The 17,899-nt window shown below is 34.9% G+C and overlaps 1 long non-coding RNA gene across 9 annotated transcripts in view; it reads left to right on the top strand.

Annotated features, from left to right (window-relative positions):
• Window positions 1-17,899, top strand: part of LOC111098070 — a 293,135-nt gene that overhangs the window by 58,120 nt on the left and 217,116 nt on the right. The window contains exon 1 of one of the 9 annotated variants that reach the window (XR_005366847.1): window positions 8,793-8,874. The exons of the other annotated variants lie outside the window; for them this stretch is intronic. This is a non-coding gene — a long non-coding RNA (uncharacterized LOC111098070). Of the gene's footprint in view, window positions 1-8,792; window positions 8,875-17,899 lie in introns of those variants that run through there. 9 annotated transcript variants of the gene reach the window in all.

The raw sequence follows: 17,899 nt of genomic DNA, 5'->3' as shown, positions 1-17,899 counted from the left end.
CTTTGCTGCTGAAAAACAGAGAATAATTTTTTTTTCTATACTCAGAACCCATAGAATTTTCTTTCTTCTTTTCTTTCTTACTCAAGCCAAAGGACATTTTTTTTTTTTAACCAGTAAATGAATGGGAAGCACCCTGTTTCAAATAGGTATTTAGTCTATGCTTACAAATATCTTTATTCATGCTTCTCTCGGGAGCATCCAGTTTTATTTCCTCAGTAGGTATGGAAATTCTGAATACAAATCACTCCTCTCCAAACTACTTTGAAGAAAGCAAATACAAATTCTCTCAGCCTTGAAGGAAGTTTGGGAAGAGCGGCCATTAAAAGGGGCAAAATCCAGGAAAGAAAACACTTGAATTAATACATTAAATTATCATCCTGCATTATGTGTAAAAACATTGTCACTATGATTGGCCCGCAGTAGTTGGAGAGGAAGTTGGAGTTATTACTGACACTTAAAATGGATTTTCTAATAGGGAAACTGGATTTTCTGGTATCTATTTTCTACCTTTTGATTCTGGGCATTCATTTTGAGATAGCTGGTTTGGGTGAGAAGTCTGTGACTGTGGAGCTGAGCAAGCTTAATCAGTACGAGGTGATAGAGGGGTAGAGAGAGATTCAACTCAACGTTAAGTCTTGTCTGTACCATGAAATCTGGTCACCAAAAAGACACTAAAAATATCTAAGAAGCCACTGGAGATAAGATCCCTCTTCAAGAGAAACATAAGCCACCCATATAATCATCTGCTAGTGTATTTTTGCTTATTAAGTCCAATTAGTTTGTGAAGGAGTGCTCATGAGGATGACATTTGCTTATGGGGTAGGATAAGGAAGAAGTGGTCAGAGGGATAAGGTGATGTCTAGAAGAATAAAGATGTCATAGGAACCAGACTGTTAGATATGATTATGGAAAGCAACAGCCAGAGTTCTGCAGAACACAGAAAGCATCACTGTCCCCTTGAGTAAGTAGTAACAGTTCATATTTTTGTGGTACTTTTTAGTTTTTTAAAAAATATATTTTATTTATTCATGAGAGACATACACAGGCAGAGACAGAGACATTGGCAGAGGAAGAAGCAGGCTCCCTGTGGGGAGCCTGATGTGGGACTCCATCCCAGGACTCAGGATCACGACCTGAGCCAAAGGCAGATACTCAACCACTGAGCCACCTGGGTGCCCCTACTTTATAGTTTTATAACACTTTCATATGGGTTAGTTTTCTCTTATACCTTCTCAGCTTTGTTCTTAAAGTATGTGGAGTTCTCATAATTTCTACCTTATGAGATGAACAAAAAGTGAAGCTCAGAGGAACTTACTTAAATAGTTAAGAAACAGTCCAAAACTCAAAAGAGGAGTTTTTTTTTTCTTTTTTTTTTTCCTGTGATATTCTGTAGTGTGCTGAAATGCATGGAAAGATTCTTCTGCTTCTGGTTTTTGATCTGAAGCCATAAGGTTGACAGGAACTTTATATGCGATGTTGCCTTTTTAAAATTACTCCTTGATGACACTATTCATTTTGTTATTGGATGGTTATTATTGCTTTGTGGAATTCTAAAAATTCAGGTGAAAGGCCTTGTTTGATTCTTCTTATCTATTTGGATGCTCAACCATAGTTGTCTATTTTTTTACAATTTGATCTTTTCCCCATGCACAGACCATCTTAACCTTGTTATATTTTACTATTTATCTTCTGTTTTACATAATACTTTTAAATGAAAATCTGAAAGCAATGGGGATAAAATAGTGTGGTTCTTGAAATGAGCCTTACTGCAAACAGGAATGACTGATCAATTCTGCCTTTTCTATCCATCTTCCTTCCATTAAGCTCCTCAAAGACCCTTAAGGAATTTCAGAGCAGACTTCCATTAAATACCTTGACCCTAAACTAAGTGAGCTAGGACAGCCTCGTAGTCCAATGAAATCAAAAAAGAAAAGAAAAAAAAGCAAAAATAGTCACTGAGGATGGTATGCCAGATTAACCACAGACTATCTTTTTTAATTCTAAATGATATTCTGGAGAAACAATGAAGCAATATAGATTCTCCTTTGTATAGTGTAGTGACTTATTACTGACCTTCTGATCAGCCCTCTTCTCAACTCTAGGAGAGTACTGTATCTAACACACTGTCTTTAAACTGGACTCAGAAAATTTAGTTTGCTCTTTTATCTTCAATTGATGCCCCATAATTCCTAAAGGATGATAGAGTAAAATGATAAAGTCACTGTATTAATGAAAGATAACTAACACCTTCACTTTCTTACAACCCTAATTCTGTCTTTGACCTTTGCACCAGTGATTGAAACTTTAACCTCTCCCAAGTTGACTTGGACCTGTCCTTCCCCCTCTTCCTGCTGCAGACTTGCCTTGGTAGAGTAATTTATGTTAGCACGAATGCCTTGGATTCTTGCTTCTGATTTTGGCTATTGGCCTGGCACTTAGCCTACTTGTTCTGAGGATAAGCAGTGAGAAAAGATTTCATTCACAGATCAATCTTATAGTGAGATAAACTGGCAGGTTTAAAATGCTTCACCTTCAACTAGTGTCATCTTTGAACAAAAAAACCTAATGGAAATCCTCATGTAGGATCATTTCTAAAAGTTAAAATATAGAATAGCACTAGCTAATTAGGGAATTAAAGCATTCCCTAAAACAGAAATAAAACTGAAGTGAGGTTACTTTAAATGGATATACTGTTTGTTTATTTTTCAATTAAGTCACATGCCTTGAGCTGTGAGTCTTTGGAATCTTATATCAAAAGAGATGGGTCTTGTTCTATTTTTTGATACTTTGGCATATTTCCTTTGCTGAATTGTAACTATAATTTAATCACATGTGCTCCAGAATTATTGATGTTATATATACATTGTTATACTCTTCTATAGCATAGTTAATAACTTGTTCATTTACCCCTGAGACCCAAGGTTAGAGCAGATTATATCTGATATTGAAAATCAAGACAAGGAATGAGAAGGGCAGTGCTAGTTCATCCATATTGTTTAACAACAGAAACAGTACCTCTAGAGGAGTCACGAAACATAGAGGCATTCATCTAAGTATCTACTTGATACATTTTTTTAAACATAGTCAATACAATGAAAACTGTATGTTGATTTGTTTATGCACTGTGACATCATAATAATGAGATGTCAGGCTGTTTGGTTTTGTAATTGATGAAATCCTCCCAGTCAAATTTATAGAACCATAATTATTAATTTGTTCTTCAGCTAAAGAAGGATGATTTCCTTTATAACACTGTGAAGCATTTTTGCTTTTCAGTTAAAAAAGCTAGAACCCTCCCCCCCACCCAAAAAAAAAAAAACAAAACAAAGTTGACTTTCGTATAAGGGTAGTCTCTACCATTGTGAAAATCCTGACATAGAAGGATGTTTGAGAAACCATCAGTCTGTCCCTTTTTTGTGTTATATTTACACCAAAACCTTCAGGAATGCCTTGATTATACAACATGTTATTTTTGTTTTCAGCTCACATGTAATTTGATTGTCAACCTATTATCCCAGGAGGTGATGTATCATTTTATTTGCCATCTTGCATCAAGATACAGTGCATTCTCTTAGAATTACACACTTAATATTAACATCTTGTATAGGCTGAAGGCTATTTATATCCAAATAATCTTGGGTGCTTATTAAAATATAGATTCCCTGGACCTACAAATTTACATTTTAAAAAGCACTCTAGAAAATTTTGATGTAAATTCAAAGACCCACAAGTTAAAACTATTTGTGTATAACCCCAAAGGTGCATGACATACTGTAATGTATAACTTGTCACTTTACTGAGTCACTAATTAGAATCATGGGCCCCAGGTTTAGGGAGTATATCCTTAGTGAGGGAGAAAGGGAATGTAACTACTCTCTGCATTGCAAAGTGACATTTTCTTTACACATGAACTCTGGAGAAACCTTGCTCTTCTGTACTTTATGGGTAAATTCTATGCTTTTCTCATGTTTGAGAGGTTCTCAAGACCCTCATGAATACAGATTCTGCCATTTTGTACCCGAAACTTAAAATGCCTTTAAAAATTTTATTGCTGATTTTTTTTTTTTTTTTTTTTTTTTTTACTGGTTTCTGCTTAACAATACACACGCTCCCTACAGAGATTGAAGCATATGTGTGGCATGGTTACTTACGCATAGAGAAAGGACTGATGCCTGTGATTCTGTAATGAGCTATTATTCTGTATGTAAGCCAATGACTCCTTTCCATTATTTTCTAATGTTACCTTATTGCTCTCCCTTAATTTACTGTCAGATCTGATGCCTAATATTTTTGTCATTCCTTGCAATTCCCAATTATCCCTCTCCAACTGAATAGGTTTATATTCTGAATTATTGTTTATATACAACTTTATGCTTTTCAAGTTCATCTCATTTAGTTACTCCTTGCCCCATAAGTCTAATCTTCCTTAGCTGTCACCTCCTCTCACCCTCCATACTTTGTCCACCAACAAATATAAGCAAGTAAACCTGCTTCATAATTTTTAAATCCACATATTTCTTTTTATTCTCATTATCTTCTTTTAAGCTATCACATCTCTCTCCTCTTTAAAGATTTATTTATTTATTTATTTATTTATTTATTTATTTATTTATTTGACAGGGAGGGAGGGAGACAGAGAGAGAGAGAGAGAGAGTGATTGATTGAGAAAGAACACAAGCAGAGGGAGTAGCAGAGGGAGAGGGAGAAGCAGGCTCTCCACTGAGCAGGGAGCCCAACCTGGGGTTCAATCCCAGAACCCTGGGATCATGACCTGAGCTGAAGGCAGATGCTTAGCTGAGTGAGCCACCCAGTACCCCACTCTCTCTTTCTAATGGAAATATGGTTGATATACAATATTATATCAGTTTCAGGTGTACAGCAGAGTGATTTGACATCCATATACATTAAAACATGCTCACCATGATAAGCCTAGCTACTGTCAACATACAAAGTTATTACAGTATTATTGACTATATTCCCTATGCTGTATTTTACATCCTCATGACTTATTTTATAACTGGAAGCTTATATCTTTTAATCCCCTTCACCTAAGCTACCACATCTCTTTACTAAAGAACAGCAAGAGCTTCATCATTTTTCTTCCGGCAACAGCTTTTATCTCCCTGTAGTATATTTTACAGGGATGATTAAATAAAGTTAGCATTTAAAAATATAATTTCAGGGGCACCTGGGTGGCTCAGGCAGTTAAGTGTCTGACTCTTGATTTTAGCTCAGGTCATGATCTCAAGGTTGTGAGATCAAGCCATGTATCTAGCTCCATGCTTAGTGGAGAGTCTGCTTGAGAGTCTCTTTCTTCGTCTGCCCCTCCTCTCCCCATGTGTGCTCTCTCTCTCTCCCTCTCTCAAATAAATAAGTAAATAAGTAAATAAAAAAATCTTTAGAAAAATGCCTTTTCAGTAATGTTTTTCCTTTATAAAGCCCTTCAATAATTAATACAGATCTTCCTCAACTTAGAGTGGAGTTATGCCCCAATAGACTCTGTAAGTTGAAAATATCAGAAGTTGAAGATGCATTTGATAGTTAACTTACCATAGTTTACACTAGCTTGTCATAAATGTGCTCAGAATACTTACATTAGCCTACAGTATCACAAAATCATCTAACACAAAGCCAATTTTATAATAAAGTATTGAACATCTCATGTAGTTCGTTGAACACTGTACTGAAAGTGAAAAACAGAGTGGTTGTCTAGGTACAAAATGGCTGTAAGTGTATCGATTGATCACCCTTGTGATCATGTGGCTGACTAGGCACTGCAATTGGCTACTCTGCCCAGCATCATGAGAGGATCGTACCATGTATTGCTAGCCCAGGAAAAGATCAAAATTCAAAATCTGAAACACAGTTTTATTGAATGCATATTGTTTTTTGCACCATCCTAAAGTTGAAAAAGTTGAGTTCTCTTACATTGGAATAGTCTGTATAAGGAAAAAAAAAATCTCTGCTAGGACCCACATGCTTGAAATTGTCTGGCTTCTTTCATCACTTCCAAGATCATATCTTGCCTCTGCGCCCTTCTCTTTCTGTGTTCCAACAGTTTTTTTTTTTTTCATGTGGTTCCTTAAATATTCCCATGTTCCTTCCTACCTTGAGGCTCCCATATGTGAATTCTCTCTCCACACTTGCACCTGGTAAACCCCTCTCCTCTCAGATATCAGCCAGGTTACCTCTCTTCCTCACAGACATCTTTCTGATCTTTCGACTTACTTAGGCTCTTCAGATAGATTCGCTCAACCTTTATTTTTTTTTCGTAAGACTCACTGCAATTTATAATTACATTATTTGCATTATTTCATTTAATTACGACTATAAGCTTTATGAAATCAGTTGCATATGTATTTTTTGTTTTTTGTTGAATTTCCAGAATACCTAGTAGTTGTTTCAAAATGTTGAAAAAAAATGAACAAATGAATAAAACTGGATTTATTTTCCTTTCTTGGAAGGAAAGTAAACCTATCGCCAAGGAACTGTGTGTGTGTTTTTTTTTTTTTTAATTTATAAATTCTCATAATTGTGAAGTAATAAAAAATGCCCTTTCATTTGCTTGGCTTCATATGTCAGATAAGAATTTTACCCTTAGGGAAACATAAGGAGTGAGTCAAAGGTAATTGATGTGTAAATTATTATCATGGTGATCTCTACCATAATTTTCATTCTAGATTCTTTTTCTGGTTATACCTTTTCATCTATTCATTTCAAAAAGAGAGATATTTATGATTTTCTCCCTTCTCCTCTAAGGAAGTATAGAGATGATACTTAAAAGGATTGAATTAGTGTTGAGTATTAGGAGGCAAACTACCTGCACATTTACCTTTTTTTGAGTCAGATTGAAAAGTTCTTTTCAGCAATGCTGGTGTGCCAAATTTCTCTTCTATTCCAGCCACTATTATAGGAATTTCGTTTTAGACATCTCAATAAATGTTATAGGACATGCCATTAAATGTGGTAGGTTATTTATTTATCAAATATTTCTATCATAAAGACAAAAAAAAAGTAAGACTCAAGGAAATGAAGTAACTTCTGTAAGGTCACTCTAGTTTAATGTTACATCCAGGATTGCAACCTGGCTCTCTCTGACTTAAATACCGGAGCCAGGAAAGATAGTCTTTAAATATAGCTTGATTCAGAACCTCTGTAGAACAGATGGGCTCCCCTTGTGGGGATCATCACTCTAGCTCAGAATGTTAGAGGACTCACGATGGGCCTCTTCTTCCATCTCTGGTCTGTTTTTAGCCTTAGAATTTATTTTTGACATAAGTTTAGTGTTTGTTTGCTTATGCCAAGTATTGGCATCTCAGTAACTGATGAATTTTACTCTGTGTCCACTCCGTGACTACCTGGGAAATAAAAAGAGGAAGTATCAAGCAACTTAATTTTACTGATCAATATAGCATTGAACAGTCAATATAATTTCTATGTGCTGATACAGAGCTGAAAAAAAATTTTTTTTTGCTCTTTTCATGAAGATTTGACATTAGGAGATACAGAGCCTATCAAAATGTACTACCCTGACCACAACATTCTCAGCCTCTTGTGCACTAACAAATGCCAGAGTTCCATGCCAAAATACTGGTGTGAATTTCCTTTGTTTCCATGGCTTTACTCAAAGCTTCACTGCCAAAATGTTCTTATCCTGAAATTCGACCCATTTGAGTTTTCCATTATAAATGATGAACCTTGAATTTCTTTCAACCCACATTCTTTGTTTCAGATTATTCCCTTCATATGGTGAGATCTCTGAGTGTTACTTCCTAGACCCCATGGGATTTATAAACCATATCTTCATTACTGAAGTCTTTATGTGGTGTTAAACCTTTTGCACCAGTTCATTCAACTATTCTGTTTTTTTTCTCTCCTTGTGAAGAACTGATTATACTTATATGACATCATGGAAATGACTTGTACTCATATTCATGATCCCAAGACTTAATAAATTTTCTCCCCTAACAAGTTTATAATGGGAGACTAAGAGAAGTCACTTGACTTCTCCAGTGTCACAGTTTTTTTATGACTAAAAATCAAATAGTCTGAATCACGAAAGATTTTTTTTGGTCCTAATGAACTCTGCTTTCTCTCTCTTCCCAGTGACTTAGTTCATATATTACACAGCTCCTAGGCTGCCACTAAAAATAGCTGAGTTTTTAAAATTACAACAAAACAAAACCCTTCAATTTTATGGTAGTGGCACAAGAGAGAATTTTCATAGCCTCTAGAAATGCTTCTTGCAGTTGAAATACTGGCATCTGGTTTTTCAGGGAATCATACTAAAAGGTGAAACAAAAGCCTAAGTTAGCCCCAAGTGTAAGAAGAGGTATCTAATATGGCTGTGTACATGTAGAGTATAAGAACTTTGATATCACTAATAAAATTTAATTTTTCCTTGGCATGAATATACATGTAAGATACTCATTTGCCATTTTTGAGGAAACTAAAAAATGAGGAAACTAAAAAAATGAAGTCAAATTAAAGACTTAATTTTTACATTTCCTCATGTGAGCCAGCAGAACTCAGCAGTAGCAATGGATCAAGCTGCCATTCTCTGCCTCTCTCACCTAGCAAGAAGATTGGTGCCCTGAGAAAAGGCATGAATCTTAGAGTCCCTGCTTTCCTAGATTCAGATACTATCTGTGCCACTTGGTGTATATGAGCTAGAAAAATCAAATCACCTCTTATTAGTTTTCTTATCTGACCCTCTTTCATGGTTGCTATGTGACTTAGGTAGGTACACGTGTTACCATAATCACATATTTATTTGCCCATTTTTCTTTCAGGTCTGTAAATTCCCTAAAAGAATGGAAAAAGTCTATCTCTTCACCATTGCACTTGAAGCATCTTTTGGAGTGACTGAAAAAAGTATATGTCAAATATTTGTTGGATATGTAGTATTTTAAAGAGCTTAACACAGTATCTGATGCTTAGGTACTGATATCTGAAAAATGAAAGTTCTTTTTCCTTTTTGTATCCTTTCCTTGTACCTAAACTCCATTAAAAAATCCAAACTATATCCATAGTGGATAGAAGAAATGGACAATTTCCTAGAAAACTTTAAATCCAAATCCATGTTTCTAGATTCTGCTTTGTGATGCTGTGGCTGGGGCCCTGCAAACTACATTTTTTAGACTTCCTTGGCAAATGGCTTCTGATAGGTTCAGTCAATAAGAGGCACTAGAGGGAGATTGAGAGACTAGAGGAAGACAGAAGGGACCTCCTGTTCCTCTGTTCGTGTCAGCAGTGTTTCAGCAGAAGCAGCTACCTTCAAGCTCTTTAAAAACTCCCAGAGAGAATTCCACCATGTTCTTTCAAAAGTAGTGAGAATAGCCAGGTGGTACCTCCTCCTCAGAGATCTGAATATGAGTTAGGTCTTTGACCTCCTAAATTTCAGCAATTTTACTTCTTCCCTTTTTATTACTCAAACAATATAGATGATAACTACTTCCTGCATTTATTATCTCTGGTTTTATTTAGTGTTTCTCTTAGGCCCTTTTAGATTTTCAACATCCATGTAACCAATTCCCATATTAAATTTCTTTCTGTTGAAATGCTTGGTAAGGTTTCAGTTTTCCTTGATGTGGACACTGATATTTGCTTTTCCTAAGCAGGGAAGTTCTATGTCAAATTATTCTTTCATCTGCTTAAAATATTCAGTCTTAAATAACTCTGGCAAGATTATACAGCCACATATCAACTATGTTATTTGGGTCAATTTCTTAAACTCTTTAAGCCTCACATTCTTCCACTTGAAGCAGATTAAATGATAGTACCTACTTTGTAAATTTGTTTTATATATGTAAACAATTTATATTTGTTTTATATATATAGCATATATATGTTATATATATATATATAACTGATAGATATATATATCAGTTGAAGTTCTGAAGATGTGTGTGTGTGTAAAACATATAAGAGCATATGTGTGTGTGTGTGTATAAAGCAAGCATCTATATATATATCAACAAAACAGATGCTCAGTAAATTGTCACTAAATTGAGTAGTCAAAAGTATGTATTGAATTTTGCCTGTGCTATACTTAGGCTTTACCTATGCAACTTTATATCTCTATGTCTACAAGAAAGTGAAAGCCTGGTGGGAGAGAGAAAAAATCTGATCATATCACTTTACCCCATTAAACTAAGAGCTTATAGATGTATGTTCAAAATGCTAAGGATATATGGAACATGAAAGATTAACAGAATCTTGGTGGATAAAAAAGAACATTTATTAAAAATTTTGAAGAACTAAATAGAAAGGGATTACAGGATCTTCAAGTTCAGTGGAATGGAATTTATGCATAGTATGGAAGTATATACATGATAGTAAAGGTGGATTTCTTAAGTAATACTTTTTTGCATTGGGAAAAGGAGAAATAAGCATCAGTAAAGTTAAAATGTTGATACTGGAATGTTCACTTCAAATAAGTAATAAAGATAAACTCTTTCTCTTTAGTAAATCCTTATTTTGTTTCAGAGCTTATAAACTGTGCTTCACTAAGTAAGATTTAGGTGTTTATCTTAATAATAAACTAGTCATGGGAGGGCATAAACTAATTCTAAGTTATAACTGCTGTGCCATTTTTGGATAAGAAGGACCAATGGCAAAATAGAGTCTTTATAAACATGGAAATACAACAAAAGTTCTGCAAACTAGTTAAGCAATAATCATAGGCTTTGCTCGAAGGATGTAAGTCCTACATTTAGATTTATGCCCTGAAGTCAACTCAGGATTTTGAACTCATCCCCTTGAACAAACTGTGAGAGGCAGAAGCTAAGCAATACTCAAGATGTACAAAAGAAGTCACTAAATATCCTTTTGCAAATGGAATCTTCTACAGTTTAGAAGTATCTTGATTTTGTATAGTATAAATGATGGATACTATTATTTTCTACTTTCCCACTGCATCTCCTAATAAATAAGCCTCTGCTTTCAAACACCTGAATATAAGGAGTAACAAATATAGCTTACCCATGCCAATTAATTAAGGATATAAGAAATAAGCTTCTTCTACTGCTGAAGATCTTTTTAAATGTGAGAGAGACAAAGAGAGAGAGAGAGCACAAGTGGAGGGATGCGGCAGAGGGAGGAACCAGATGCTCCCCTGAGCAGGGAGCCTGATGTGGGGCTTGATCTCAGGACCCTGGGATCATAACTTGAGCTAAAGGTAGGAGCTTAACTAACTGAGTCACTCAGGTGCTCAGCTTTTGGTCTAAGAAATATACGCTTTTACACATTTGCAGAGGCTGAGGTCTGGTGTCAACCCCTACCAAAAGCTACTGACATATAATTAATACTGTAACACCTTTCGCCCTTCACCAATACTTAAATTTCATTTCTAAGATTAGCACTAAAACTGGGAAAAAGTGACAGGAAGCCTTCCTAAGCATCTGATGACTTGTCCAAGATCTCTCAGTAATAGGTATACATACCAAAATATTTCTTTTTTTCTTCTACTTACTTTGGTGCAATTTAGAAAAAATAAACTTTTATTTGTGGAACTATGTGTAGGTCATTATGACTAATGAGTAGAGTATGTGTAAGTTAATGAGTGAAGGCAATATAATGGAGTAAATAGGGACCAAGTCTTTAAAGACATTGAGTGCCAAGCTAATTATTGTTTATCTTTAGGCTATAGGTTGAATGTCCATACATTTCAGTTTAACTAAAGCAGCTATTAGTCTATGGCGTTGTTACAGAATAACTTCAATACCAACCCCTTACTTTCAAAAATGTGTTTATTTGGACGATTATAGAGTTATGGTGGCACTTGAATCTCTCCAAATCCTCATATAAAAAATAAGAATAACAATGTGTGGACAAAATTTGCAATGAAGCTGGTAACAAACTATCCCTCTGAAGTACAGATTACAAACAGTTGTTCACAACCACTAATAATTACATAATCATGATATTAGAATCTCTGCAGGACTTGATTATAGAATATCTGAATAAAGAGTCTATGAGTATTCAGTGAAAATCCTAGTGGATTTCCTAGAGTCAGAAGTTAAAACTGAAATGAAATATACTCATCCATAACGGGTGGCTATGCGGAAGATTTGAAGGACCAAAAACATACTCATCGCTGGTTAAGTCCTAAATACTGACTTCGGGTTTCTGGTTCCCATGTAAGGAGCTTGGAAATTGCCATTCCACCCTAACATGTAAAAAGCTGGACAGAATGAAAAATCAACTCTCTTTGGATCTATAAGAGAGGAGAAGTCACAGAGCAAGCTGTTGCCCCCAGGATTGGATAGGCTGGTGAATAGAAGAGTCACAGCTTACTGGACAGAGACTCACAAGCAGAAACTGCCCAGGGAGCCAATGCTAGTGTAGAAGAACCTGAACTATAATTGATGAATTGCTGTAGGTTCATTGTAGGCAAGTCTGATAGTTGAGATATGCAGATGAGTCCAGTTATGGGGAACCCCACAATATTGTTTGATTTCTAAGAGCTGGACCAAATTCCCACGGTAAATATCAGAGAAGAATCCCTTGCCTCTGGCAGGGTGAGGGAGGTTGGGGGAGGGAAGGGAAAAGGAACCATTTGGAAATATGCCAGAGCAATTTGTTCTTAATAAGGCCTGTCCTCAGGAGAAATGAGTTTTCCAGAGCCTAACTGCTGTGGTATTATCAGAGTCTAACTGATATAGGAGAAGGGAAATCTGCACCTCCAGCCATTCTAACCTTCCTGTCCACCCAGGAGTGGAGAGGAAAATGGAGAAATGGTTGTGAACTCACAGACCAGAAGAAATGGGCTCAGTAGAAGACTGATACATAATTTTATGGAACTAAAGAATGTTCCCTCACCATGTAGCACATAGAGCTTACCAATACATTGCTAAAGGCCTGAGATCATGTTCAAATTATAGACAATCAAAAATTAAAAATCCTAAAAGAAGACAGAAATAAACACCTTATCTGTAGAGTAACAAAGATAAAAATCACATCCAACTTTTCCTTAGAAACAATGCAAGCAAGAAGAATAAGGAGTGAAATAACTTAAAGTGTTGGAGAAGAAAACTAAGCACCTGGATCACTGTATCCTGTGTGATGATGCTACAGAACTGAGTGATATGTACACACCCACAATACTGGTCCCAGGCATCATGTAAGAGAAGGATGGTGGCTTAGACTTTGAAATGGGAAGTATTCACATAAAAGAATCCTCAGAGAATCCATGAGGCATCATAGTTTAGGGAAAATATCCTGGATTTTAGGTCTAGGTGTTCAAGGATCAAGTTCTGACCAGTTTGGACAAATGACTCCTCCGTTAGTCTGAGTATCTTCATTTGTAAAATGAGGATAATACTTATAATACTATAAAATGAAATGTTGGATAAATCTTTGAGATAAAATGTAGAACAACAACAAAAAGTGGACATTAAAGGGTCCATGTTATGTGATTCTTGGTAAAACTTACTATGGTAAATAGGTATCATGGTAATGGTTACCTTTGAGAAAGAATGGTGAGTTTTGATTGGGAAGGGGCACTACAGAAACTTGCAAGTTGGCTGGAAATATCCTATATTTATATCTGGCTAGTGATTACAAGGCTGAAAAAAATCATCAAGCTGAACCATTAAGACTTATGCATTTTACTGAATGTAACCTATTGCTTAATAAACCACTCTGCTTCCCATATAAAAAAAAGAGTGAAATGGTGAAATGGAATATATAAAGCACTTGAACACAGCACTTGGTACATCACTGGAACTCAGTAAATATTGGCTTTCTTTCTCTTATAGAAAGGAGAGATCAAATACCACATTTAATAATATTAACAAAGAGCTTCTGAATAGAAAAAAAAATACCATAAATATAAGTCAGTGTATACATGTTGCCAAGTAAAAGTAGTAAGAGAACTGTAGACATTTGTGTTGGATAAAATACTTAAGATAATTTTTTGATAAAAATAATAAAAAATTTTAAACTCTTGAGTCTCTGTTCCAAAGAAGGAATGGATTTATTCTATTTTTAAAGTGCCTAGAACTGGTGAAGGAAAAAAAATTCTTAACAAATTCTCTCTTTAAGAGAGGTGTCAGGGCACCTGGGTAGCTCAGTGGTTGAACGTCTGCCTTTGGCTCAGGTGGTGATCCCGGAGTCCTGGGATCGAGTTCCACATCAGGCTCCCCACAGGGAGCCTGTTTCTCCCTCTGCCTATGTCTCTGCCTCTGTCTGTGTGTGTCTCTCATGAATAAATAAAATATATTTAAAGTATTTCTTAAAAAAGAAAGAGCTTTCCCAGCACTAGAGGTACCCAAGCCAAAGCTGGAGGACCATATTAGGGATATGATAAGAGGGTCCTGGCTCAAGTTGTTTAACCTTAAGTTTCTATGATTCTAAGAAATGAATGTAGAAGTCTCAGAAAGTTGCAGAATGTTCAATGTCATTGACATATCCAAGGAAGCATAACTGTACACTGACCCCCAAATTATATGGCCCAGATTTATGAATACTTAGAATTTTCTGGTCATGACTTTGGAAGTCAGAGAAATAAGTATGAAGGGAGCATTATATTATTGAATTTAGCTTAGTCAGATGGCAAAAGGATGATAGGATAGTGAGAGAGGGGAGAGGAAGGCTTGTATTATCTCAGATGACAGTGGTTTATTATAAAGATTCCTGTAAAATGAGAAAGTACAAAAAATTGTTTGAAGGTGGAATAGTCAGTGCTCAAAGAAAAGAAACATTATAACCTTTCATAATATGAGCTTCATAAGCTACTCAAAAATCCAATGAAAACTTTCTATGATTTTGCCTTAATTTTTTAAATTAAGTAAACCTACAATGTTTCCCTCAATAAAACTATTGTTTTAAAGATGCTAAGTAATCTCTAAACCCAATGTGGGGCTCGGACTCACAACGCTGAAATGAAGAGCTGCATGCTCTACTAACTGAGCCAACCAGGCATTACTCAATAAAGCTATTTATCCTAAAGAAAAAACAAACAAACAAAAAACCACAAAAACCCTCAGGTGCATTGAAGCAGAGATAACCATTATGTGAGTCAGGTAGGAATAGTAAATGTGAAAAATCCAAGGCCTCAGAACAATCCTTCAAATAATAATGAAGTAGAGTAAACAAAATATGTATTTGCTATAAAAGCTGTGTAAAGATTTTTTTTGTGGCTCTGACCACACTGTCCTATGAAGTAGATTAATAAAGCTATGTCTTTTCTATGACAGCCAGGTTCCTAATTTAAAATATGTAAATCACCAGAGTTGGACCAAATATTCCTTTTGTGAAGCAAAATTCCTCCACTGCCTAAGTATCAGTATTATAACTACTACAGTTTAAGTAAACAAATGTTTGTCTTGAAAACTCTTTGATGGAATATGGTTAGGAGATGAGAATGTGTCAGCCCTTCTCTTTACATTTGGTGAAAGAAGAAAAGGTCTTTCATACTTACCTTACAGTTTGAAGAAAAGGTCTTTCATACTTACCTTACAGATTGAAGAAATAACTTGGACTTTACAAATGCACAAGTCAAGAGACTCAACTTTGGTCTGATTTTATGGGCAACAGGAAACAAATCCTGGAGTGCTTTGATCAATGATTTATGTTTCTTTTTATAAAGGGAGAAATTCTTCATTCAGCAGGCATAATGCAGTATTAAAATGCAAATATTCCTTAGAAGGAAACATAAGGACTTACTTTTCTTTCTTTCTTTCTTTCTTTTTTTTTTTTTTTTAGGACTTACTTTTCTACTGACGTTTAATGCATAAACATATAGAGATGTTTTTTAGGTTATTTGGATAGATTCCAGCAGTATACCTAAATCTTTCTGCAATGTTCCTAGTGTGTCCTCACACAGACATTGCTTTAAATCACTAATATCAGATTCATTCTGGAAGGCAGGTTTTAGTATGGATTTGGGAGGAAGGAAAAACCAAAAGGACACAAGACATCTGAAAGTGTTCACAGGGTGATGGGTGAGTTGAAGAACAAGAATAATATACAAAAGGGACAGTAGGATTTTCCCCTATCTCCCTATTTTACTCTCACTGTTGGCCCCAATTTAAGAAGTTTTAGGCCCAAATTTCAGTAGTAAGAAGCAATATTAACTCCTTTAATCTGCTAGGCTGTCATTTTGTAAAGTAAGACCAAATGGGATGTCCATTTCATTACTTCATTGAGGCAAATGTATCTGTTAAAATATGAGTTAAAATGGTATAAGCTATTTGAACATCATGTTACATTTTAAAAACATGTCCATAAAAATCCTCCAAACACTAATAAAGTTATCATATGAAAGAAAAGTTTATACACATAAAATCAAATTTGATTTAATCACATATAAGTTTATGCTGCTATCAAACCAGTGCTTTAAATTTTTCTTATTCTTGAAATACCTGTCATCACTTCTGGCTTTTACACGTGCCCTTCATATTTGAAGAACATTTATTCTAAATCTTTTCTTCAGATATTTCCAGGTGCTAGTGGGGCAATTGCTGCTTAATGCCAGGAATTTCAATTCCTACAACACAGTATTTAATGAAGAAAAAATCATGTATTAATGTTATTCCATGATTCTGTTAGAATGGTTAGTGTGGGGAATTTTTTAATAATTTCCATCATATTCTATCTATAGAAAAATTTGACTAAGTTTTAAGGCTTAATCACAAGCCTCATAAAACAAATTTATTTTATTGTTCTTCATTGGATGGCTTGTAAGCTCAGACATGCCAAACTGTTTGGAATATGAGCAATAAATATGTATATGTGTTTGACTACTCAGAAAAAGAAACAGTAATTCTCCAAATTACTTTTAAGTACCTTGGGGTATTACATTTCTATTTGAGAATACTTGAAAATATTGGAAACCATCATGTTTTAATGACTTTCTTAATTACATTATCAATCAATCTAGATATTATCAAATATTTTGAGTTAAACTATTATTTTGTCTATTAGATGAACACTAAAAGGTACTCTTTATTCAATCTGTTTTTAGGATGATAATGTTATATTTATTGCATATTAGTATAGAGTATATATAGGATATTTATGATGAATCAATTGTCAATATTTTCAATTCCTCTCAAAGTATTTTGACATGATATGACTATGACTCATATTTGGAACTTATGCAGAATTCTTTCCTTACTTTTTCTCTGCTCAAGCAATGGCTTTCTGAATTTTCCAGTGTCCCTAATAATGGTCAGAAATTTATTGGACACCAATAATTAGTAACTGCATCAAACATATTAACACTAATTAGCCCTAAAAGCCAGAAGTAAGTTATTTTAAATGATAAAGCCAGCATTAATATCGATCACCATGCTAATTAGTCCTAGTAGTAGAAGTAGACAATTTGATCAACAGCAATTAGTTTTGGCTTTTTACCCACTATAATCATCTAGACTCATTTTAGCATAATGCTAAAATCAATGAGTTTCCTATAATTTAAATTATCATTTCTTTCATTCACCAACACAAATCCTGGCCTATGCATTTGTAGCAGTCCAACCACGAATGACAGATCTTATAATAATCTACTGTTAATTTGGGAATGGAGCAACAGAAGGGTGAAGGTCTTATAATAATGTGATTGAATTAATTTGATGCCTTCAAGAGTTCTGCTAGGTCTAAGCCCCTTCTAGGTAATCAGCTGTCACAGTATACAATGACTATAATCTCTAAAATCTTAATGTAATTGTGGCTCTATCCCAAATCAAGTGTTGTCTAAATGCAACATACTATGTTCATAAACTGAAGGAGGTTATAATTTTCCTCTTTCCTTAGTAGACAATGAACATAAATTCATATAAAATTATTTTGATACTATTCTGTATCAAAGATTTCATGCATAATAGACATGTATATATTAAGCATTTACATCAGTGGAATAAAGCAATTTTGTTTTCACCTGCTTAGACTCTGA

This window comes from Canis lupus, chromosome 11 (genome assembly GCF_011100685.1).
Source record: "Canis lupus familiaris isolate Mischka breed German Shepherd chromosome 11, alternate assembly UU_Cfam_GSD_1.0, whole genome shotgun sequence".
Classification (NCBI taxonomy): domain Eukaryota; kingdom Metazoa; phylum Chordata; class Mammalia; order Carnivora; family Canidae; genus Canis; species Canis lupus.
This window is presented reverse-complemented; position numbering and strand designations above follow the sequence as displayed.